The sequence below is a fragment of the Impatiens glandulifera genome, chromosome 1 (assembly GCF_907164915.1).
Source record: "Impatiens glandulifera chromosome 1, dImpGla2.1, whole genome shotgun sequence".
Classification (NCBI taxonomy): Eukaryota; Viridiplantae; Streptophyta; class Magnoliopsida; order Ericales; family Balsaminaceae; genus Impatiens; species Impatiens glandulifera.
Window position 1 is genome coordinate 155,325,942 of NC_061862.1, and position 25,799 is coordinate 155,351,740.

The window sequence follows — 25,799 nt, forward strand, 5'->3', positions numbered from 1 at the left end:
TACTCTGTTTTTTCTAATACTTAATTGGAAAGTTTAAATTCAAAAAAAGAATTAAGTACTTCCATTTTTGTTTTAACATCCTCCAAGAAGATTTTCCTTTGTATGCATGGTCTTCAGCTTTTTTTTTCTGCATTTTTATGCCATACCTCATTACTTACCAGGTAGAGTTGCTCATGATAATATAAGTTTTCGATTTAGGGGCCTTCATCAGCTCCCTCATTATAGACACTGACCAATTTACTATCTTTTTATATTTTTTTTCCAGCAAATTCCAGTTCTGAAGATAATGAATATTGAGTTGAATTGTTATATGTTGGACTTTCTCTTTGTTAAGAACAATCTCTCCTTTTTTAGAATGCATCAGAAGCTTGGTGATTTTATTTTTGAGGCCAAACAGATTGGCTCTTTCATTGTAACCAACTTCCAAACTTCTTCCTTTTTTCCTTGTTTTTCAGCATTATTTTCTTTAGAAACCTTCTTTTCCTGCTAACTTGCATTATTTTCTTCTGAATTTTCTACAACATTTGTTTTTCCTTTGTTTTTGTCCTGTTTTTTTTATTGAATGACTTCTTCAATTGTTGAAGAGCAGAACAAAATAATAAAGCAGAGTTAATGCAGAAATATGGCAATTTAAAAACCCTAAAGAGTTAACAACAAAATCGTTTCAAAAGACAACCTCCGAGAACACCAAAGATTAGAGAACACATCGCTGCTCGCAATCAGGAAATAAGCATATAGAAAAGCCACCAAAGAAATTCTGAGAGATTTAGGGTTAACAGAAATTACTTCGCAAATTGTGTCGTTCGTGTCGATCGTGTCATTCGTGTCGTCGATTGTGCTATGCCAACCGTGTCGATCGTGTTTCAATCGACGAACGTCGTTTCTTGCTTTTCTGGTGATGTGATTGAGTTTTCGATTTGTTATTATTGCTAAGTAGAATGATGTGCAAGTTCTTGGAGAAGAATTTCAAGAATTCGTCGTCGAAAAATTCATACCGGAAATCTCTAAAGTTATTCTCTCCTGTAATATAATATTATTAATTTAATATATTATTGTTAATTATATAAGCATGGTGAGATTGGGGCGAATTCGGAAAACACAAATATCATCTACGCCACACCCTTGGTAAGCTACCAGTTAAACCGAGAAAAAACCGCCCCTGACAAGACAATTCAGATCGAAAACTGCGTGACGAATTATAATTATCATCCATGCTTGGAATTATCGTGCATCGGCTCGATAATCATAGCCTCATAACCCACATTAAAAATATATTATAATTTTTAATTTAGAAATAAAAAAAAATTATTTAAAAATATTTTATTCCAAAATATCATTAATTTTAATTATTATAAGTAGTTTTAAAAAGATTCTCAATAAAATCAATAAGTTCACCCACCCACCACCATGTTCAATATTTTTCCGTATATTTTTTTTATGTTTTAAATTTATTTAATATTATGGATTATGAGTAAATATTTATGAAAACAATAATTTAAATATATTGTTATGGCCATATAAAATGTCTCTTCCGTAAATTAATAAATATTTTTAAATTTATTTGATACTTTTGAAAAATGAGTAAATATTTATGAAAATGTTAAATTTATTTTATAATAACACAAATATTAAATATATATTATAAAAAATAATGTAGTAGTTAGTCTGGTAAATTAAAAGTTGAACATTAGTATCAATCTATATCATCAAATAAACCAACCCTTAAACAATTTTTGAATAACCATATCCATCCAAACAAGTATGACTTTTCATTGATATAATGGTTTGTTTTTTAATAAATTTGTATTCATCAAAATACCAAATTACTCAATTTTATTTATTCTTTCTCAATTTTCAATTTCGTCTATTTAAAAGATAAAATAGTAATTAAAACTCAGATAGATAAAATTCAGATAACCCAAGGATCAAACAACCTCTTAGAACAACATAATCAATTTTTGATATAAATAAAAAACAGAAGAGAGATGTCGTTAACATGAATCTAGGACTCTCAAGAGGATGAGAGTATTGGAGCGAGCAAGCAAGCAAGCGGCGTGATTGATATGTCCAATCTGTTTTCTACAATTCACGGCTTGTTTGATTTTTGTTTATTGGATAAAACCCTGTTTTTATCCCAAAAATGAACTTCGTTCTCGGAATAAAGCAATACTCACAAAGCCTCCAACTTAACCGAAATTTTTTTTTTGGATCCCTTTTCCATTCTCGTAATTCAAAATTGTATACCTCAATGTGAGTCTTCAAACAAGTCCTGATTCTGCACAGAGTCATAACAACGAAATTATCCCCAATTACTTTACCAGTGCTGATGCCCTGAACATGTTGGAATCGAGGCAACTCAGACCACTCATCTTTCCTCACATCATACATCCATGAAGAGTCAGAGTCACCTCCTTCTTCTTCTGGATGGTATCCACCTGCGACGAACACCCGGCAGTCATCAACGGAAGCATCCATCGCGAAAGCTGATTTCCTTGCCGGCAGGCTCTTTCCTTGATGCCAGCGTCCTGTTGCAAAGTCAAACACAAACAATGGATTCCCAAGATGAAGATTCAAGGGATCAGAGTTTTTCATCAAGATGAGTTTCTCTTCGGAGCTAACAATCTTGCAATCATCATCAATTTGAATTGAGGGATTTGGAAGAGGAGGGAGTGTTTTACACAAACCATTCCCAATTCCAAGAACACTGATAACATGACTAGTTGGAGTAGGAGGTGAGTTCCAAGAACATGTCGGAAGAGTAGGAGGAGGATGATGTGGCTTAACGAAGCAACCCAAGCGATTGATATGTCCAAGCTGTTTTCTTAGTAAGTAAAATTCACGGCTTTCAAGAAGCTCCAACCATTTACTGCATACAAAAGATGCGGTGTATCTGGACTTGTTTGGAAGACAGCAAAACACTGGAGAATGAGCTCATCATCGGGCAAACTAGAAAGATTCATTTTTATTAGTTGTTGTTTGTTGTTCCAGACAGACAAAGAAATGAGAGATATTAATAGAGAAATTCTACCCAACATGTCTGCCTTTTGGAATTGCCAATGCCATTATTAATAATGATGGGTGGTGTTTAATCAACTTGGGAGTTGGGAGGAGACGAAGAGACCAAGAACGAACGTTATTATGTTTAATTAATATGCTTGAGTGACTCATGGAGAATAGAATCGATGTATATAGTGTAGCATTAAGAATTGATAAAAAAAATAAATGTTATAATCCATTATTTTGTTTATGTTATGGGTTCTCATTTCTTATTTTATTGGCATGTTAAAAAGCTTAATGATTTCGTGCAAGGACTTGTTTGATGGATAGATTATAGGGATAAAATTCAGTTTTAATTTTAAAATTCAAACATTATATTAACAATATAATCAATTAATTTATTATTTAAATACTAAAATTATATTTTAATTAAATATTTTATTTTATATTAATAAAAATTCATTTTAATATATATATATATTATTTATTTCATTACATTTTAAAATTTATTTTAATATAAATTAAATTATAAAATTATTTTATTTTAAATATTTTTATTAAATACTTTAAATAAAAATTAAAACACAATATAAATCAAAATATAACATACCATATTATCTAATATAACATTAAAATTTTAAATAATTTAAATAAATAATATACCAAAAAATAAAATCAATATATTTGAATAACAAATATTAATTTATAAATAAATCTTATCTAAATTAAATATTAATATAAATTAATATTAATATATATATTATTTATTTTATTACACTTGTAAAAATTATTTTAATATAAATTAAATTAAAAAATTACATTAATTAAAATAAATTTACAATATAAATAAAACTATAACATGTTATATTATCTAATATATCATTTGAATTTTAATAATATTAATTTATAAAAAAAATTATATCATTTGAATTTTAATGATATTAATTTATAAAAAAAGTTATTCATTTAAATTTTATTTTTTAATAATAAAAGTTAATATTTTTATAGTAGTGCAAGGCACAAGTTAATATTTTTTTTACGTTGAGTTTTCTCGGTCGAATTCCTTTTTGGACACCCATCTAAGAAAACAAGATATGACGCTCTATTTACGGTCAAAAACTATGCCAACATTCTCGATCGCTAGCTAATTTGATCGAGCGAGCTAGTTTTCTCGATCGACAAGTAAACCGCGCGAGGCTTACAAACATTTACTAATCTATCCCCAAACCCAAAATTTCACAAACCTTTACTTTAGTTTCCGACTTTGATTCTTTCCATGCATACAACACGAAATGCAATTTATCTACGCTAATTTAGACACAAAGACAACCACAAATGTAAAAACTCGGTTCTCTAAAATTTGGTAGTTAAAACTCTTAATTTATTAAAATTCGATAGTTAAATTAATGATATAAATATTTTATTTATTTATAAATGTCACACAAATAATACATTAACGACGTTTCAAACTCTTAAGACAAAATCTTATTTGTTATAACTTTAACTATAATGATCCTCAAATTGGTTGATCTTCCAAAAAGAACCTTTCCAGTCGGACATGTGTCTGTACGCAATCACCCAAGGTTGAGATGATAGATTCACTATTGAAGTGTGTTTCTGAGAAGGTTGGATTTTTCAACCTAAAATGCTGCAAAAAATGTCTTTCTTTCTCGGTGATCAGTCAATTAAATCATTATGGATCCCTGACTCTTCTATGAAGAACTGCAATCGGGGGATTAGGGTTGTAAATGAGTCGAGCGGAGCTCGAGTAGAGATCTACTCGAGCTCGAGCTCAAAAAATCCAACTACTCAAACTCGAGCTCGACCGAGTACCAAAATTAAGGCTCGAGCTCGAACTCAAAATAAATGCTCGAGCTCGACTCAAACTCGACTCGATTAACTTGGATTTAACCGAGCTCAAGAGCTCAGCTCGAGCTCGACTCGAGCTCGACTCGATTAGTTCGATTTATAGCTCGAGCTCGAACTCGACTCGAAAACATATAAAATTAAAACATATCAAATCATTTCAACTCAAAATAGTTTCACTATATCATTCCTTTCACCTAAAATATAAGCATTCCATCAAATTGAAAATACAACATTACACATTTAAACCATTCCACTTAAAACATAACCATTCCAACTAAAAATATCTAAAATCCAAAGTCCAAACATACAACATATTCAATTAGTCCAACATAAAACATTACTTAGAATTCGGAATCCAAATTCCAAAGCCCAAACTCAAAAGTTCAAAAATATAACATATTAAATCGGTCGAACATAAAATAACACCGGAAGACAAATTTCTTGATAAGTTTTATCTCTATGTAAAAAAACAATATATAGTTAAATTAATGTTCAAATAATAATATATTTTAACGTAAAATAAAGAGTATTGAAATTTAATTTACCTTCGTATTTTTTTTCACTCCATGCAAATGTCGAAGCCAATCTCCTTCACATAAAAGAACTTGCACCGTCTCTGGGAAAAGTGATGAACGATAAGAATCAATGACCCTCGTCCTAGCACTAAATGTTACTTTGAAAGCTACCGAACTTACATGAATAGCTAAAATATCAGCTGACATTTTTGATAACACTGGATATTGTAGTCTATTCATTTTCCACCAATCTAAACATGAAAAATCTTTGGGAATTTCAGTCTTCTTCAAACGACCCTTTTCAAGATAGTCTAATAATTCAGATTTTGAAGGCTCTGAAGTCTTAATTTCCGCACAATAAGCATCAAAGTCATCCCAATTGGATGAAGAATCACGTTGAATCGCAATAGAGTTAGAAGAGCCAAGATTTTCCAAATGGAATGAATGAGAAATCCTTTCACAATCATTTTCAGCAACATAGACATCATAAGGGCTAGCAAGAGCATCTTTAACCTTACAAATATTTCTTTGGGCATTGTTGGAATTTTTAAACTAGTTCTAAAAATTCCATTAATGAATGGAAATTAGAATGTGGGTAATAAAATCAAATCAAATTCACATGAAATTCAAACGTGAATTAAAGGGTGAAATTTGATCCAAATTTATAATTTAAATCAATTATTTCGATTAATTGATCTAAAATGCTTTGATGACCAATTAACAAAATGTTGTTAATTTGTAGTGTAACTTACATGAGTTTGTTATTATTATTATTTTTTATGATAATTAATATTATTATTAACAAATTGGAAAACCATGTAACGTTAGTATTGAATTGTAAATGCCTTAAGTGTTTTGGCAAACAATTATTCTATAACGAAGAGAAAAACGTTAAGGTAATGAAGAGACAAACAATGTCAATCGTTGGATCAAATGATGATTTTATTTAGTGGTTTAACTTTTCAACAGTATAAATTCTCTCATCTCTAATCTAAAACTCACTTCATCATTTTATTCTTTCTCACTCTAGATTTCCAAAAGTCTTCTTCTTGTTTTGTGAGTGTTCTTCGAGTTATTTGCTTGATATTTCCGTTAAAACTCGGTGATAGTTCAGGTATGCTGATCAAGTTCGACGAGTAGTGATTTCAGTGCAGAATCACTACTGGATTCGTTGTACCCTGGGAGACAGTCTTCTACGATAAGCTCTAGCACAAACGGGAGACAATAGAACTGTTTTAAGGGAAATGTGTCTAACACATGCCTCGAATAAACATCTCAATCGGTAATTTTGTTCTTCATATATTTTATTTATTTCATTTATTTGTACATCATTTTATATATATTTCTGTAATTTATTTCAAGACAAGATTTCTAACAGGCATCACCATGAGAATATAGTTTTGGAAAACAAAAGTCAATTGTTAACATTTTTTTGGTTGGATCTAGAACTGCAGCTAAAGCCATCAACAAGTTACAATCACCCCAATACTTGTCAAATTTTTTCTTCATTTTCAAAGCTAATTCTTTGATAAAAGAATCCTCATCATTCACATGCCCATCCAAGGTAAATTTTATTTTTTGAACTTCTTGAAGAAAACAATTAGAAGTGGGATATTCACTACCTGAAATGATGTGTGTTGCTGTCCAAAATTCTTTTAATAATGAGCAATTTTTTTGTGCTTTCTCTCAACTTTCTTCTGAAGGGCAACAATCATAAAAGGGATCGCGTTCGTTAAACATATTGAAAGCTTCTTTAAATTTGAGTGCACAACATAACATCTCAAATGTAGAGTTCCATCTTATTTTACAAACACGAATCAATTTCTGATCTTTTAACTGCAATTGTTGGACACACTCAGCAAATTATACACGCCTTGCCTCTAAGCGATTAACATATTCCACGCCTTCTCGAATATCACCAATGATATCTTCAATCACTCCTAATCCATCTTGAACACATAAGTTTAATATATGCGCACAACAACGCACATGGAATAGATTTCCATCACATGGCAATGATCTAGACCTTCGAATGGTATCTTTCATATACCGAATAGCTACATCATTATTCGAAGCATTGTCAACAGTAATTGTTATAACTTTATTCTCAATACCCTAATCTTTCATACATTTGAAAATAGCATTAGAAATTTGAAGACCCCCTCTTGGTGGTGGAATATTGGCAAAACTTAGAACCTTTTTTTGTAACTTCCAAAAAAAATCAATCCAATGGCCTATAATAACCATGTATGAAAACTTTCCAATTTTTTTTTTCAACTTACTTTTCTCAATCTCAAAAATCTTAACGCAATCAGCCTTGCAAGTAACTCTATTAATTTTTTTTCCATTTAGGCATCCCTTATTTTCATCATCAAATTAAATCATTCCTCATCTAAAATAGTGAATGGATGCTCATGCATCATAACCCAGTTAGTAGCCTGCCTCTCTCATTTGTTCCATATCAAATTTTCCAGTATGTAAATAAGGAAGAGAATTTGAACATGAATCACTTGGCAAAAAGTTCAGCTTCATTTATTGTTCAGCTTCTCTCAAATTTATCTTTTTCTTAATGCAACTTATATTGTGTCTCAAAAGACTTGTTGTAGATCCTTTACATATTGTTAAAAGAGAGAAACAATGCTTGCATTTTTCCTTTTCACTTCCATCCACCGCCGTAACAATTTCAAAATCATTCCAAACAGTTAACGTTTTTCTTCTTTTATTGATATGAAAACCTTCCTCATGTTCTTCTTGATTTTGATTTTGTTGTGATTCTTCCCCATCAACATTAGTTGAATTTAATTTCAACATTCCTAATGTTTCATCTTGTTGAACTTCATTGCTCTCAATTTCAGCCACACTACCATCTACGGACACGATTGATCTAAAAGCCACCCAAAATACAACTATGGATTTACAACTATGGATTTACCAAAATCATGTTGGTGTTCTAAAAATACTCCTCGCACGTCGTTGATGCAACTAATTTCATCACCTCTCTGTTCTTTCTCATATATAAACAACAACAGCAACTGAACTTGTAATCAATTCAAACACAACCCGTTTAACCATGGGAAACTGTATTAACATTCATGCATCTACTTTCTCTCTAAAGAAAAGATCAAACACAAAAGCATATGACTTTCAAGAACAAGAACAAGAACCTGATCTGTCAAAGAAGAAGATTTACGCAGAAGAACACATGGAATAGTTACTATACCCGATCTGTCTTCAACCGAAACATGTGGTAGGATTCTGGAGACTGAAGAGAGAAGAGAAAGAACCTGATTGACGTTGATCCTCCGAATACAGAGGAGGACCCAATTCTAAAAAGAAACCCTAGCTTTCTTTGTTGTTGACGGCTGAATACAATAGAGTGATGGACTGGATGGAGATTGGAGAGTGAATATAATTAAATGCATTTTTTTATTATAAAAATTAAATATGAAATATAAATTAAAAATTAAAAATATATATTATAAACTCGGGTAGCTCGATGAGTACTCGAGTCGGGTATATAACTACTCGAACTCGGCTCGATTATATAATGAGCCGAGCTCGAGCTGAGCTTTGACCGAGCTGCTCGCGGGAAACTCACGAGCAGCTCGTCTCATTTTCAGCCCTACGATAGATTATGTATTTTCTTTCTAAAAGGGATTTTAGTCATTATGGTTACGGGTGTTACGAAAGCCCTTCCCTAGTAGGAGACTGGATAAGTTAGTTCCAATAGTAGTGTGCATACTCACTATCATTGTTCATATTTAATTTAGTCTCATGAGTGGGCATAAGCGTTAATAGTTGTAACAATGAAAGCCTTATTGGTGTTAAAGAAGAGCTTCTTCGAAATTTAAATTGATCTAAATAGTGAGCCAATTCGACCATTTAATTAATGGTTGAGTTACTCATGAATGATCATGTCTATGTTGTTCTAGGAATCGGTAAAATGTTATAATCCATTATAATGTTTATTGTTAGCAATATTTTTTCATTCATATTATTAGAGTAAAATTTATATTTTATCAAAATTACATTTTTTTAAAAAGTAAATTATAATGATATAAACGATAATCGTTTAAACATAACGTCAAAACATTAAAAAAAATACGACTATTCACCTATCCACTAACCACTTATTGAAAGAAAATTATCTACAACCATAAATATAACGAGATTAACCATTTGAGAGCAATAATGAAAATATAAGCAAAAAATTATCAACAACAAACAAAAATAAGATAAAATTTAGCATTAACAATCTCGGGGTTCTTCAAAAATTTAATGAGTTCTTCGACCAAATCTATTAATTTTTTCGAAAGAGGTCTCATATCCTTATCGACAATACATTATAAAATATATTGAGTAAACATTAATTAAAAACTAAAATAAGATACATTAAATTTTTTTTTTGTCAAACTTATTAAAATAAAATAAATTAAACTAAGTCAAAATTATTAAAATTAAATATATATATATATATAAAATTCAAAATGGAAATACTATAACATATCTAATTAGTATTTTGAATTTAACTTTTTATTTAAATAAAATCCATTTTGAAAAGGAATTTAAGAATGCATATTCATTGAAACAGCCTTAAGAACAACATAATCAAGTTATAGCTAGAAAAAGGACAAAACACTAAGAAGATGAGAGAATGCCCTTAAACAAGTAGGACTCTCTTGAAAAGAAAACCAACAAAAACAAAACACAACCTTACTCTCCAACTCAGTGTACCTCTAAACAACACATTGAATAAACATCATCATAAATCTGAAAACATTTGATAATTTCTTATCTTTCTCAATTTAGTGCAACTCTACAGAACAGCTTGATAAAATGTGATAAGGAACCTCAAACCTATCAAGATGACCGGCTGATTCATCGCGTATAAAGTTCGATCCCCCATCTAGTGCATTCTGATAATCAATCAATAAAGTTCGAACCCCCAATGGTAATGTATCAAACGGATGGAAGTTGGAACATAGAAACATGGAAAAATCCGGAACAATTTTAACATGTCTCCATTCTCCAACATCAAAATTGTATATATAAGTCGAGAACATGGATAAAACCCTGAATTCGTTACCAATCAACTCCCCTCTGCAGTGACCTTCTTTATAATCTCTGATCGGAGGCAGCTCGGACCACTCGTCCTTCATCACATCGTACATCCATGCCGAATTTGAGTCACGGTCTTGCTCTGACAATCTAAAGCCACCGGCGACGAATACCCGACAGTCGTCGGAAGCAGCCAGCGCGAAAGAAAACTTCCGTGCTGGCAAGTTCTTTCCTTGCCGCCAGCGTCCAGATGAAAAGTCAAACACAAACAATGAATTCGAAAGTGAACTAACGAACGGATCAAAACTATTCAAAAGGACGAGTTTCCCTTGCGAGCTAACAATCAGGCTAAGATCATCGAACTCAACTGTGGAATTAGGAAGAGGGGCCAGTGTTTTACACTCACCACTCAACGGGTCTAAAACATTGATAACATAACTGGAAATAGGAGGTTTGTCTGATCTCATCTCAGGAGGGGCATGGAGCAAGCAAGCCGAGTGTTTGATAAGTCCAAGTTGTTTCCTGAGCAGGTAAAATTGACGGCTTTCGATAAGTTCAAGCCATTTACGGCATACAAGAGATGCCGTGTATCTGGACTTTCTGGGTAGTCGAACCAGACACTCAAGAATCAGATCTTCGGACAAACGAGAATGTTTCATTTTCTATAATTGTTGGTGTTTCAGAGATGAAGAACATGAGATATTAATAGATCAATTTTCAAATTGCCAGTCCCATTAATGGTGGGTGGTATTTAATAAACTTGGGAGGATACGAAGAGTTTCAGAAGGAAGGATATTAATACTGAGCCACTTTTATTTGAACTAATTCTGTTATATTTTTCAAATAATTTTTCTCAAATTATCTATTTTTTTTCTCTAAATCATTAATCAAACTTTTAATTATACATATTTGACATTAAATTCATTAATTACTTTATTTTATAAATACAAAAATATATATATATATATATATATATATTTTAATATATAATTAAAATAAAATATTATAAATATAATTCAAATAAATATTATAAATTAAAATGAATTACATTACATAAAGTTTTAATATTATATTATTTATTAAAATAAAATAAAATATATTATATTATATAAATATTAAAATAATACATATACTACATAAATATTAAAATAACATGTATATTTTAAAGTTTATTGTAATTTATTGTAATTTCAAAGTTTTTTAAATTAATACTTTTATAAATATTTTAAGATTTATAAATATTTTAAGATTTAGGTAATTTATTTTAAGGTTTAGTTTATTTTATTTTATTTAAAGTTTATTTTATTTATTTAATTTTAGTTTATAATATTTATTTTGATATTTAATTTAATATGTTTAGTTTTAATTATATATATTATATTTATAAAATTAAGTAGAAACAAAATATATGTGTTATTTTAATATTTAATGTAATATATGTAATATTTTAATATTTATATAATATAATATATTTTATTTTAATATATAATATTAAAGGTGTAGGTAATGATTTTTGTTTTAGTTTATAATATTTATTTGTATTATTTAATTTATAATGCTTATTTTTATTTATATATATTATATTTATAAAATTAAGTAAAAATAAAATATATGTGTTATTTTAATATTTATGTAATATATTTTATTTAATATATATTATTAATTTTAATTATATATATTTGTATTTATAAAACAAAGTAATTAGTGAATTTAATGTAGAAGATGTGTAATTAAAAGGTTGATTAATGATTTAGAGAGAGAAAGTAAGTAGTTTAGAAATGTGAATGAAGAGGTGGGTAATTTAGGAAAAATTGTTTAAAAAATGAATAGAATTGGAATTGGTTCCTTTTATTTAATATTTGGTTGAGCAATGATGTAAGATCGATGTAGCTTTGGGAATTGATAAAATTGTTATAATCAATCAAATCCATTATTATTTAATGAGATGATGGAAGATCGATGGAGTGTAGCTTTGGGAATTGATAAAAAGATGTTATAATGAATCAATCCATAATTATATAATGTTTATGTAATGGGTTCTCATTTCTTAAATGATTTCAGGCAACCTCTTCTATATAGCTTAGCTAGGTAGGTTGTTAATGACAAACATAAGTAATGATAGTTAAGAATGGATCTGGAATTAGAGTAGCTTGATTTTAACTAATGAAGAAACTATAATATATATCTAAACAGAGACTATATTTTATAATTTTAAATAAATTTTGTTTTATTAGATTTTACAACCTAAATTCATTCATAAAATTTATGTTTATAGTTAAATCAAGTTGAATATACAGGGTCCAATTATCGGTAAAAATTAATTATGTAACTCTCAAATCTTGTCTAGGAGCGTAGGAATGACAATGGGGCAAATCAAAACGAGGCGAGAAATGCGTTTATCATCTCTGTCTCATTTTATTTTAAAGTTTATTTTACCATGATCCCCGTGGACACTATATATTTTTACAAAATAAAATATATTTATAAAATTATATAAACAATTTTTTTAATATTATATATTATAATATATGAAAATTTATATTATTATAAAAAATAACATAATTTTTTTATAAATTATGAAAAATAAATAAATATATTGTTAATTATATATATTTAATTGTATTTATTAGTATTCGGGTAAAATCAGAGTCAGATTGAGACAGTTACAAGACGGAGAACAAAAATATCATCTTCACCCTTATTCATAGTGAATTACTGTTTAAACCGGGAAAAAATTGCTCCTAACGGGATAATTTAGATCAAAAACCGCGGGGCGAATCATAATTGTCATCCATACTTGAGAGTATCGCACGTCAGCTCGATAATTGTCGTCCCATAACTCGCATTGCTCTCAAGTTTAGAGTTCGTTTTAAAAGTTTTAATTTTGGACTAGCTTTAACTTTTTAGATTCGCCACCTAATTTAATTTTGAGAAATTATGAAATAAAAATATTTTGTGTAAAATTCAACTTTTGTCAAATAATAAAAAACGATAAAAATGATATATTTCTTCCATAATTTTGGTCTTAAGAAATGTCACGCCTTCTTAAAAAAAATAAAGTAACACGTCGTATCTCTGCGTTTCATCACTTTCGCACATTTTAATAACCTCATAAACCTCCTCCATCGAAAAATGAGCCTCCAACATATTTTTTTAGCGTTGTACTAATTGAATAAAAAATAGTACAATTCAGTTTAGGACCTAAAATGACTCCTCAAGTATATCCTTATAAAAATTTTCAGTACTCGTAGAGATTTTTAGTTCACTATCATGAACTTTCATCTCGATTTTTTTTAAATGTTTGTTTAATAGATATAAACGATTTAAACCTAATGACAAAAATAATACAAAAATACGAGTGTTTATTTTGTCACCAAACACACTTAAAATATCATTTGAGAGCAACAATGAAAATATAAGCAAAATATGCTCACTAATGAACAAGCATAACCTAACATTTACCATCAACGAGTTCATCAATCACCTTCACCGAATTTCTAGAAAAGATATCTCATATCATCGATACATTATATTTAATCACCTTGTATAAACATTAAATAAAATTAAAACAAGTTACATTAAAAAAAAATGTTAAATTTATAATCCAATTTATTAAAATAAAATACATATTTTATCAAAATAACATATTACATAAATAGTAAAATAAAATATATTAAGTAAACATTTAAATCAAATATATTAAATAAATACATTACAAGCTAGGTTAAACTTTTAACTAAGATGGAGTGTGACCTCTAGAAATTGCCACTCTTTCCCAACGGCTATATGAACAATCATATTTCTACTTTTTATAAGCCTATTGGATCTAGCATACGGCGGCAATCAAGTGCTTTCATAAATTTTTAATTTATTATTTTTAATTAAAATAATAAATTTGTTTTTTTGGAAGGTAAACTTAATAGTTAATTTATACTTAAAAAAAAAACATATATACATATATATATATAAGAGGAGGAATAAGTGAGAAAATTTTAGAGAATTATGTAAGATGAGTTCATTGACTAAAAAAAATATAAAAATATAATGAAAATTTCTTTTTTTATTATGTTTTCAGCCGTTCATATTCAGTATATATATATATATATCTTTTTTCTAAATATATATATATAAATTCTAATAACTAGTTTCTATATAGGTTATTATTATTTATTTTTTCAATATACCTTATCAAGACAGTAATATGACATCTAATTTAAAAAAAATAAAATGACACTAAAAACTTGTTTGATAAATGTGTTATTGAGATAAAATTTATTTTTTTATTTTAAAACCTAACAATCACATCATTAATTTAATCTATCTATTTATAGAGAAATGATAAAGCCAACGAATGACTAGCGAAAGCAAGGCCACGAATCCTACGTGGCCTTGCCAGCTAGGAGAGAGAAAAAAAAAATAAAACGTTTCTGCATATCCTCTTTCACCCAATAGGGTTTCATATTTCTGCATTTCTTTCTCTCTCTGAAACGCTTCATTTATTTCTCTTCTCCAGCTCCGGCAGCATTTATTTCTCTTCTCCGGCTGCATTTATTTCTTTTCCACGGCTGCATTTACTTCTCAATGGTATCCTTTTTAAGGATCTTTATTATTTTTTTAATAGATCCAGAGTTTAGATTTTATAGATCTAGGGTTTAGATTTTATAGATCTAGGGTTTTACATTTTACAGATGTATATATGGATTTAAACGGTTTGAATTTTCAGGATACAGAAGCACCAAACTTGAACAACCCATTAGATGAAGAACTTAACCTGAACAGATCCACCCCCGTTGAACCCCAAAGGTACCCTGAACAGATCTAGTGGTTTCGGGACAAGAAAGGGTCCTTCCTTGTCCCGAAATGGTTGGTTTCGGGACAAAAAGGGTCCTTCCTTGTCCCGAAATGTGTGGTGTCTTGTAAGAAAATGTTGTGTTTCGGGTAAAAAAAAATTGTGTTTCGGGACCCGAAATGAGTCGTTTCGGGACAAGAAAGGGTCAAAACCAACCATTTCGGGACAAACATTGTTTTGTTTCGGGACCCGAAATAGGTGGTTTCGGGACAACAAAGGTGGTTTCGGGACCCGAAAGGTGGTTTCGGGACCCGAAATGGGTGGTTTCGGGACCCGAAACGGGTTTGTGGCATATAATGAAGAAACTTCCTATAAAACTTGGAAGCCATACTGAATATCATCTAATAAAGAAGAGGCTGAAAAACATAGTATACAATTCCATAAATATTCAACAATGTGAAGAGGATTGGAATAGATTAATTGAAGATTATCAGTTGGAAGATAATGTTTGGTTGAAATCTTTGTATTTGGAAAGATCTAAATGGATACCTGTTTATGTCAAAGGACAATTTTGGGTCGGCATGTCAACATCTCAACGGAGTGAAAGTATGAACGCATTCTTTGATGACTACGTGCAGTCCAAAACATCTCTCAAACAATTCGTCGAGCAATATGATAGGGCTCTGTTGCGAAATATCGAGAGAGAAAAGAAATTGGATTTCAAATCTTTTAATTCTTTGATACCAACTGTAAGTGGATTTGCCTTTGAAAGACAATACCAAACCTTCTACACTCCAGATATATTTAGATTGGTTCAAGAAGAAGTTAGAGGTTTGATGTTGTGCGACATCTCAGTCATTGAAGAGGAAGGGTCAGTTAGTATATTTAGAGTTGAGGAAATCATTCTGGGGGTTAATGGAGAACATGTAAGAGATGTTTCTTACAAAGTACATTACACAGAAAATGATTGCAATGTGAAATGTCAATGTCGATTGTTTGAGTTCAGAGGTGTTTTGTGTAGGCATATCATGGCTGTATTGAAAAAAATGAGGGTGAATGAGGTACCAATGCATTATATAATGGACCGGTGGCGTAAAGATATTAAGCGTGGGTATCAAAATATCACCAACATTTATGATTCAGATATGTCTGTTGAAGAAAAAAAACGTCACAATAGTCTAAATCGATTGATGCAAGAGGTTCAACAAGTTGGAGTAAAATCTGAAGTCAGCTGTTCTTTTTGGATGAACGGAATAAAAGGCTTGATGGAATAGTTTCTGTCACTTAATCATGGAAGCCATACTGAAGCATCTAAAGACCAAAGCACAGAAGCATCTCCATCTCCATCTCCATTTCAATCTCCCGCTACATCCATTTTGATACACTCTCCTAACAAAGTTAGAAGTCGAGGACGACCACCAACAAAGAGGAAACAATCCTTAATTGAAAAAATCCCCAAGACTTCGAGATCAAAAAAGAAGAGAAATACGGCCACAACATCTACAGTTTTGGATTCAACACAACAACAACAGCAATAGAATGATCCACTTTCAACTCAATTATCCTTTACATCACTTTTGTCCTCTCAAGTATATGTCGAAGATAATGCGTTTGGGGATAACATTCAACGAAGATAGTATTTATTTGATAATGAAGAGAGTACTTATTTGATAATGTTGTTGTCACTTTGAATATTTTTACTTTTTTATCATATCTTTAACGAAGATAGTACTTATTTGATAATGTTCTTGTCCCGAAACCACACGTTTCTTGTCCCGAAATACCTTTTCGGGTCCCGAAACCATCCATTTCGGGTCCCATTTCATATTATACTTGTTTTCTTGTCACGAAATGGCATTTTCAACTCATATTATACTTGTTTTTGTCACGAAATGGCATTTTCAACTCATATTATACTTGTTTTCTTGTCACGAAATGGCATTTTCAACTCATATTATACTTGTTTTTGTCCCGAAATGGCATTTTCAACTCATATTATACTTGTTTTCTTGTCACGAAATGGCATTTTCAACTCATATTATACTTGTTTTTGTCCCGAAATGGCATTTTCAACTCATATTATACTTGTTTCTTGTTTTTTAACTCATACTATAATTGAAGACTAGAAAATAATTGAAGACAAAAAATTTATACTTGGCTTATACTTGGTTTATACAAGTTAAATGTTTCAGGACAATCTTCTTTTAAAATTTCCAGATACTTAATGAAGATGTTCCTCAGATTTCGGTTCACACTTGAACGGATGATCATTGCGGTGTATTTGGCTCGCAAAGCTTCAATCATTCCCTTTGCCTAAGAAAATGATAATTCACCGGTTATTTATTAAAGATTTGTGAAACAAATAAAATGTGAAAATATTTAACTTACATTTTTTTGGCTTATAGAACATTCCCAATCTGCATTGCCATAGTAAGTATGAATATGTCTCATGCAGTATATTCCGCAATCCGTTTTATTTGAACTGTCTTGCCAATGTAAATTTAAAACATTGACCGGGAATTGGGCAATTTGGGTTGAGATCTCTTGGTCGATAGTATTGAAGTACTCCACAACGTTTTCAACCTGTTTTACAAAAGAAGTTAATAAACATAAACACTTTAACATACATTATGTGTAAAAAACACTTCAACAATACCAGTTTCCGAATTGTAACATATTTATGTTCCCATTCTATATCTGGGTCCAGTGGTAGATTGTCGAGGACTTCAATTACTTTCTTCGCAATGTTGATGACAACAACATAATAATGACTTTCGTATAAAATTGGGAAAAATATCTGCAAAATTATGACCATGAATCAGATGACATATATGAGCAAGAATAAGTATTTAATATAAGCATATTGAACTTACCAGATTAGTAGTTTTAATGTCTTCGGGTGTTATTTGGAAAATTCTCATTTCTTCAATCAGTCTTTCAATAAAAAGCTCTTTCGTTCTCCAAAAGTCCTGCAAATTAAGTCAACATGACAATAAGACAATTGGTTTATACAATAATGAAAGATATAGAGACTTACCGTAAGGACTGTTGAAAAAACGATTTTCGCTTCGGAGGCCATTTTGCAGTGCATTGTCATAACGTTTGCCCAAGCATCAATAATACCACTTTCAACATGGCATCTACTTTTCATCGATTGAAATTGCTCTATGTTGATATTGGTATGCTCGGATACATACACTACTTCCTTCCTGAAACCACATAAAGAAGAAATGAAGTTAAAAAAAAACCAATTTGGGTCCCGAAACCACCCGTTTCGGGTCCCGAAACCACCCGTTTCGGGTCCCGAAACCATCCATTTCGGGTCCCGAAACACACTTTCGGGACCCTAAACCACCCATTTCGGGTCCCGAAACACACTTTCGGGACCCTAAACCACCATTTCGGGACAAGAAACACCCCTTTCATGTCCCGAAACCACACTTTCAGGTCCCGAAACCACACTTTCGGGACCCTAAACAGCCAAACACATAAAGAATACACATAAGAATTCAACTTTCATGACAAAAACAAATGAACTAAGAAAGATTGATTTACCTCGCATCCTCATCAGCTTTATTGTCAAAAACCATTCCCAAAACGATCTCATCCTTGTCACCTATATTGACAAATTTGAAGAAATTTTTATATCTTTTTTTGTTCTGCATCAAATATTGACATTGAAGGCGTGGTGGAATTTTCATGACTTCCAGGGGATTTTTTTTAGGTTTTTTGATGACAAATTTATTTCCTTTGAACACCGATAGAGGAACTTCTTCACCACCCTCTTTTTGAACCTGCAATTCATATGCTGCGTCACGATGAATTTGGGCAGACTCGAAGTTCTTCGGCTTGTCCTGCGTCATATATGGAGATTTAAGGTTTGCTGGAACTTTCATTTGTCGCACGGGATTTTTCCTTCTTTTTCTTGGAGGCACCTCTTTTCCATCGTCCTCTGTGTGATACCCCTCATCATTTTGAGCAGCAGGCTCCTTGTCACCGGCCTCATCAAGACCCACCTCCTTGTCAGCGGCCTCATCAAGACCACCGTCATTTTGAGCAGGCTCCTTGTCACCGGCCTCATCAAGACCACCGTCATTTTGAGCAGGCTCCTTGTCACCGGCCTCATCAAGACCCACCTCCTTGTCAGCAGCATCTTTGTCACATTGTGCTTCAGAAGGTGCTTGATCCTTGAAGTATTTATGCATGGCATCCCTGAAAAGTTTATTCTTGTCCATTGCTCTGTAAATGATGTGCATGGCGTTGTCATACAATGGTGTTGCATCCCAGCCTGAACTTAAAGATTCCATTTTTCTCATCGCTTTTTCAAGCATCACTGTACATTTCGTAACGCACACCAAATTCTCTGTAAATGTTATTCCGACCTCATCCGGAGCTGTGTTCAGAGGTGGTGACCTATTCCTAGGTTCTGTTGCTGCTGCCGCCGCCGCCTTTGGGGTCTGAGACACCCCATCAATATCATCCTCCTCGTTCTCCTCCTCGTCGTTCTCTCTGAAATCATTATCCTCGTCGTCGCTCTCATCCCACATCCCGGGTAGTGGAATGCATCCCAGAACGCTTCCACGTCCGAATCCTCCATTATCCAACTCTGTATCCAGCTTAAACTTCAACGTTGTGTCATTCCAACATGACAGTATAGGAAATCGTCGCTCAGTAACTCCTCCCAGTTCAGGGTTGCTCACCCTATACACGTAGCATAGCTGAAAATATACATATGTTAAAACTAAATATTTTTGAAAACATGAAAATGAATGAGTGATAACTTACGATAAAGAACGTATGTGGTCCTTGGAAATGTCGTTTTTCATTCTGCTTCACTTTTGCGCAAGATTGAACTAATCCTTCAAGTACAAATTTGCACCAATTGAACTTCTTGATATTGTCAACATCTGAAATAGATTTCAGAATTCTATACCTGCAAATGAAAAAAACATATTTGAGGATTATTTAACAATACAAATTTGTTGTCATGCAATTGAAAATAATAGAAATGAGATATACCTGGATAGGTTACCTAGGTGATCACACCAGAGAAAGCAACTGACAACAAATAATACGAAGTCTATCTTGAAATTGTTGTCAGCAGCTTTGTTCTCAATGATTTTGATCGGCATAGCAGTCGCTAAAGGAGCGCCAATATCGGGGTTACCCCATCGAGTCCTAAATGCCTTCAACTTGTCATCAATCTCGTTATTCTGATATTCTAAAATATCCAGCTCCCCTTTGGGGAGACCCAATACCATATGAACGTCCTCTTCTTCGATTTTCACTTCCTCGCCATTCTCTAGGGTGAATGAACATTTATTGCAGTCAAACTTTCTGACTAGATAACGAGAGATCTCCCTGGGGCATTTTGAAAGCGATAATGAAAGTAGAGCGCCAAAGCCTATTGACTTCACAGCATCTTTTTGTTCCTTAGACAGCATTTGAAGAAGATTGAAAATGCCACTAGACGATGTCCTAGTTAAAAATAAGTTGTGGGGGGCTGCTTTGGGAGCTGTTGCTCTAGGGGATTTTGGAACTGATTTGGGAGCTGCATTGAGAGCTGTTGCTCTAGGGGATTTGGGAACTGGTTTGGAAGCTGCTTTGGGAGCTGGATTGGGAGCTGATTCTTGGACAATACTTTTACGTTTATTTGCCCTACAACAACAAATGATAAACATTTAAAAGCCATGAAGCAAATAATCACTTAAATGAAGCAATTCGGGTCCCGAAACCACCCGTTTCAGGTCCTGAAACCATCCATTTCGGGTCCCGAAACACACTTTCGGGACCCTAAATTCAGCCAAACATTAAGTAATCCAACTTTCGGGTCCCGAAACCATCCATTTCGGGTCCCGAAACACACTTTCGGGACCCTAAATTCAGCCAAACATTAAGTAATCCAACTTTCAGGTCCCGAAACCATCCATTTCGGGTCCCGAAACACACTTTCGGGACCCTAAATTCAGCCAAACATTAAGTAATACAACTTTCAGGTCCCGAAACAGCCTATTTCGGGTCCCGAAACCACACTTTCGGGACCCTAAATTCAGCCAAACATGAAGTTATCCCACTTTCGGGACCCATAACAGCCTATTTCGGGTCCCGAAATCACACTTTCGGGACCCTAAATTCAGCCAAACATGAATTTTCCCACTTTCGGGACCCATAACAGCCTATTTCGGGTCCCTAAATTCAGCAAATACCCAATAAATTTAGTTTTGGCTAACCATAATACAACCATACACAATTAAATCAGACTTTCGGGTAACGAAAACTTTGTTTCGAGAACCATAATGCAGCAATACCCTAACCCTAAACTCTGAAACCATAACCCTAACTGCAAAACCCTGACCCTAACCGCAAAACGCTAACCCTACGATTCTAAAATAGAAGATGTCTTATTTACCTTGTCCTTGGAGATCTTGGGGCCTTGCATGGAGATTTACCTGAAACACCAGCCTGAAAAGAAAATATTACGAAATGAACACGAAGGCGGACGATTCTGAAACTGAAATATTAAAGAATGAGAAGTGTCTTACCATTTTCGAGCGAAAGAAGAAAGTAGAAGTCGGGATGCCGGAGTGATAAATCGCCAGAGAAGACGCCGGTTCGTTCGCCGGATGTGATAAATTAAAAGAAGAAAGAAGAAAGAGGAGCAGAAACGTTTTAATTTTTTTTTTCTTTCTCTCTCCTAGCTGGCAAGGCCACGTAGGATTCGTGGCCTTGCTTTCGCTAGTCATTCGTTGGCTTTATCATTTCTCCTATTTATATATTAAAATACTAAAATTATCTTTTACTTTTTTTAATATAAATTTTATTAAATAAAAATATAAAAAGATAAAAGATAATTTGATAAAAAAAAAAACAATCTTTTTTTTCCAACGTACAAATTTTATACTTGAAGTCTCCATTTGACTCTATTCATAATTGGAATCTAAATTTAACATTTTTGAAACAACAATAATAATTATGCCTTATAATTGTTTTTAATAAAATTAATAATTTCAATTCATATATATATATATATATATATATATATATATGAAAATGATAATAATTATTGATAATTTGGAATAATATAATTTATTTCAAATAATTATTAATAAATTAAGTAATGATATTTAAGATTAAAATATTTTAATATATTTTAGTAAAATTAATAATTTTATTTTTTTAGTAAGATTAATATTTTAATTTATATATATATATGTAAAATATATATAAAAAAAATTGTAAGCAATTTTAATTTTAATTATATATATTATATTTTAAAATTAAGTAAATATAAAATATACTTGTTATTTTAATATATTTTATTTTAATATTTATGTAATATATTTTATTTTATTATATATTATTTAAATTTTATTTTATTTTATTTTAATTATTAATTTATTTATATATATTTATATTTATAAAATTAAGTTACTTTATAGAAATATATAATTAATTAGTTAATGAATGGATTTAAAAAAGAAGGCAAGTATTTTAAAAATGAATAAAAATGTGGATTTAAACCACAAATATTAGGCTTTCTATTTTAGTTTCCTTCACATTTTTTTCTCATTTATTAAATTAATAAATTAATTAACTAAAATACTAAATTATAATCTTTTTTAAATTACTGTTTTTTATTTTATTTATATATTAATATTATTTAAGTATTAAAAAAAACATCTCACCTTTAAAAAATCATCAATAAATTGTAATTTTTCCTTCCCTCTAAATTATTTCAATAACCCAAACCAAACTGAAAATATCAAGTTTAATGTTAACCCTTCGAAATAAAAAAAAAAAACATCTGGCAAACAAAATTTATCAACAAATATATTTTGTCAAGTTTTATAACATTTCTGATAAATAAATATATTTGAACATTGATAGGTAAATGTTATAATTTTCTCTTTTCTCAAAAAATAAAACGATCCAAATATGAGATAAAAAAAATTCAAATAAAGCACATCACAAAGTTTTAATAAAATTGTAGTCCTTTTTAATATAAAAACTAAAAATATTCAGTTTATCATTACTCTCACTCAATTGATTACGTTTTTAATTGAAATTAAATCCGTCTTATTTGATTGGTAAAACATGACTATATTATTTGATTTATCCTATTTTGAATTAATATATTTTAAAATTTGTATAATTCATTTATTAAGATTAGAGTGGATTTTAGAGCGGCAAGCCAATGAGATATAGAGGACACATTAGAAGTTAGTCCAACCAAAAATTAAAGTCCAACTTAGTTCTAAATGATCTTTATGTTTTTTTTCTTTATCTTACCCGTTTAAAACAGTAATCAAACAAGGTATAATTCTCAAAATATCTAGAAACATAAAATAAAAATAAATAAATAAAAATCAAAGACGGATCAAGATAGTGCATATCTACTTTCGGAATAGGTGACTTGGAGGCTGTTATTCAAAAAAAAAAAATGTAATTGTAGATAAAAAATAATGACGCGCCTGTTACATGTGTAGGAATAATATTATTAAAAAGAAATGATATTCTCAACGAGGATTTAACGATAGAAAGACCACGAATACTACGTGACTTTGCCAGCTAGGAGAGAGAAAAAGTCAAAAAGAAAAAAGAAAAAAATGAAACGTTTAAGTTTCCCCCCTTTCTTCTTTCCTCCTTTTCGTCTTTTCATTTATCACTTCCGACGAACTCTGACTTCTTCTCTGACGATTTTTCTCTCCGGCATCCCCGACTTCTTCAACTTTCTTCATCTTCTTTCTATCGAAAATGGTAGGTCTTCTCCTTCGGGTACACTTCATTGTTTGCATTCGTCGTGTTCACTTCATACTATTTTTTCAGGCTGGTGGTCCAGGTATATCTCCAAACAAGACTTCAAGATCTCCAAGGACAAGGTAAATAACATCTTCTCTTTTAGAATCCTAGATCATTTTGATGATTTAAAGACCGTTTAAGTTTTTGCGGTTAGGGTTAGGGTTAGTGTTAGGGTTAGAGTTTGGGGTTTTTATGATTCTGATGATTTTAATGATTTTAATAATTTTAACGATAGAAAAGGATGATTATTGTGTATTTGTTGCATTATGGGTCCCGGAAATCTAATTTTTGATATGTTTCGCTGTTATGAGTCTGGAAAGTGTTGTTTCGGGACCCGAAAATATGATTATATATTGTAATGTTTATGTTATGTATTTTATTTTATTGTAATGTTTATGTTATGTATTTTATTGTAATGTAATGTATTTTATTTTAATTTTTATGTAATATATTTTATTTCAAGTTCCCTTTTATGTAATGTATTCTATTTTATTTTAATTTATAATAGCTATTTAAATTATTTAATTTAGTGTATTTAATTTGAACTATATATATTATATTTATAGATTTAAATAAAAATAAAACATATGTGTTGTTTTATTTTAATATTTATATAATATATTTTAATTGAATTAATTAATAGTTTAAAAGTGAGGATATTAATTAATAGTTGAAAGAGATAGAGGAGTTAATTAATGAGTTTATAGAGAGAGAGAGTTAATTAGTGGGTTAAGATAGAGAGTGAGTTAATTAATGGGTTGATTAATAATTTAGAGAGAGAAAGGTGAGTAGTTTGAGAATGTGAATGAAAATGTGGGTAATTTAGAAAAAATTGTTTGAAAGATAGATAGAACAGAAAATGGTTCTAAACTTTTAGCTAAGATGGAGTGTAACCTCGATAAATTGCCACTCTTTCCCAACGGCTATATGAACAATCATATTTCTACTTTTTATAAGCCTATTGGACCTAGCATACGGCTATATATATATATATATATATATATATATATATATATATATATATATATGCAATCAAGTGTTTTCATAAATTTTGATTTATTATTTTTAATTATTACAATAAATTTGTTTTTTTGGAAGGTAAACTTAATAGTTAATTTATACTTTAAAAAAACCATATATATATATATATATATATATATATATATATATATATATATATATATATATATATATATATATATATATATATATATATATATAAAAGAGGAGGAATAAGTGAGAAAATTTTAAAACGAGAATTATGTAAGATGAGTTCATTGACTTAAAAAAAAAAATTATGAATTTTTTTTTATTATGTTTTCAGCCACATTCATATTTAGTCTCACAAATTCAGGGATCCTCTACTACCAAAATATAGATGTTCCGGTGTTCCCCACACAAAATTTAATATTAAAATAAATAAAAAAACTGTATTTACTGATTTACCCTTTCCCCTGTGAGATTCACTCCTCTATATTTCTCTCTATATATATCTTTTTTTTCTAAACATATATATATATATATAAATTTCTAATAACTAGTTTCTATATAGGTTATTATTTTTTTATTATTTCATTATACCTTATCAAGACATTCAATTGACATCTAATTTAAAAAAAAAAATGACACTAAATAACTTGTTTGATAAATGTGTTATTAAGATAAAATTTATTTTTTATTTTAAAACCTAACAATCATATCATTAATTTAATTTATCTATTTATATATTAAAATACTATAATTATTTTTTACTTTTTTTTAATATAAATTAA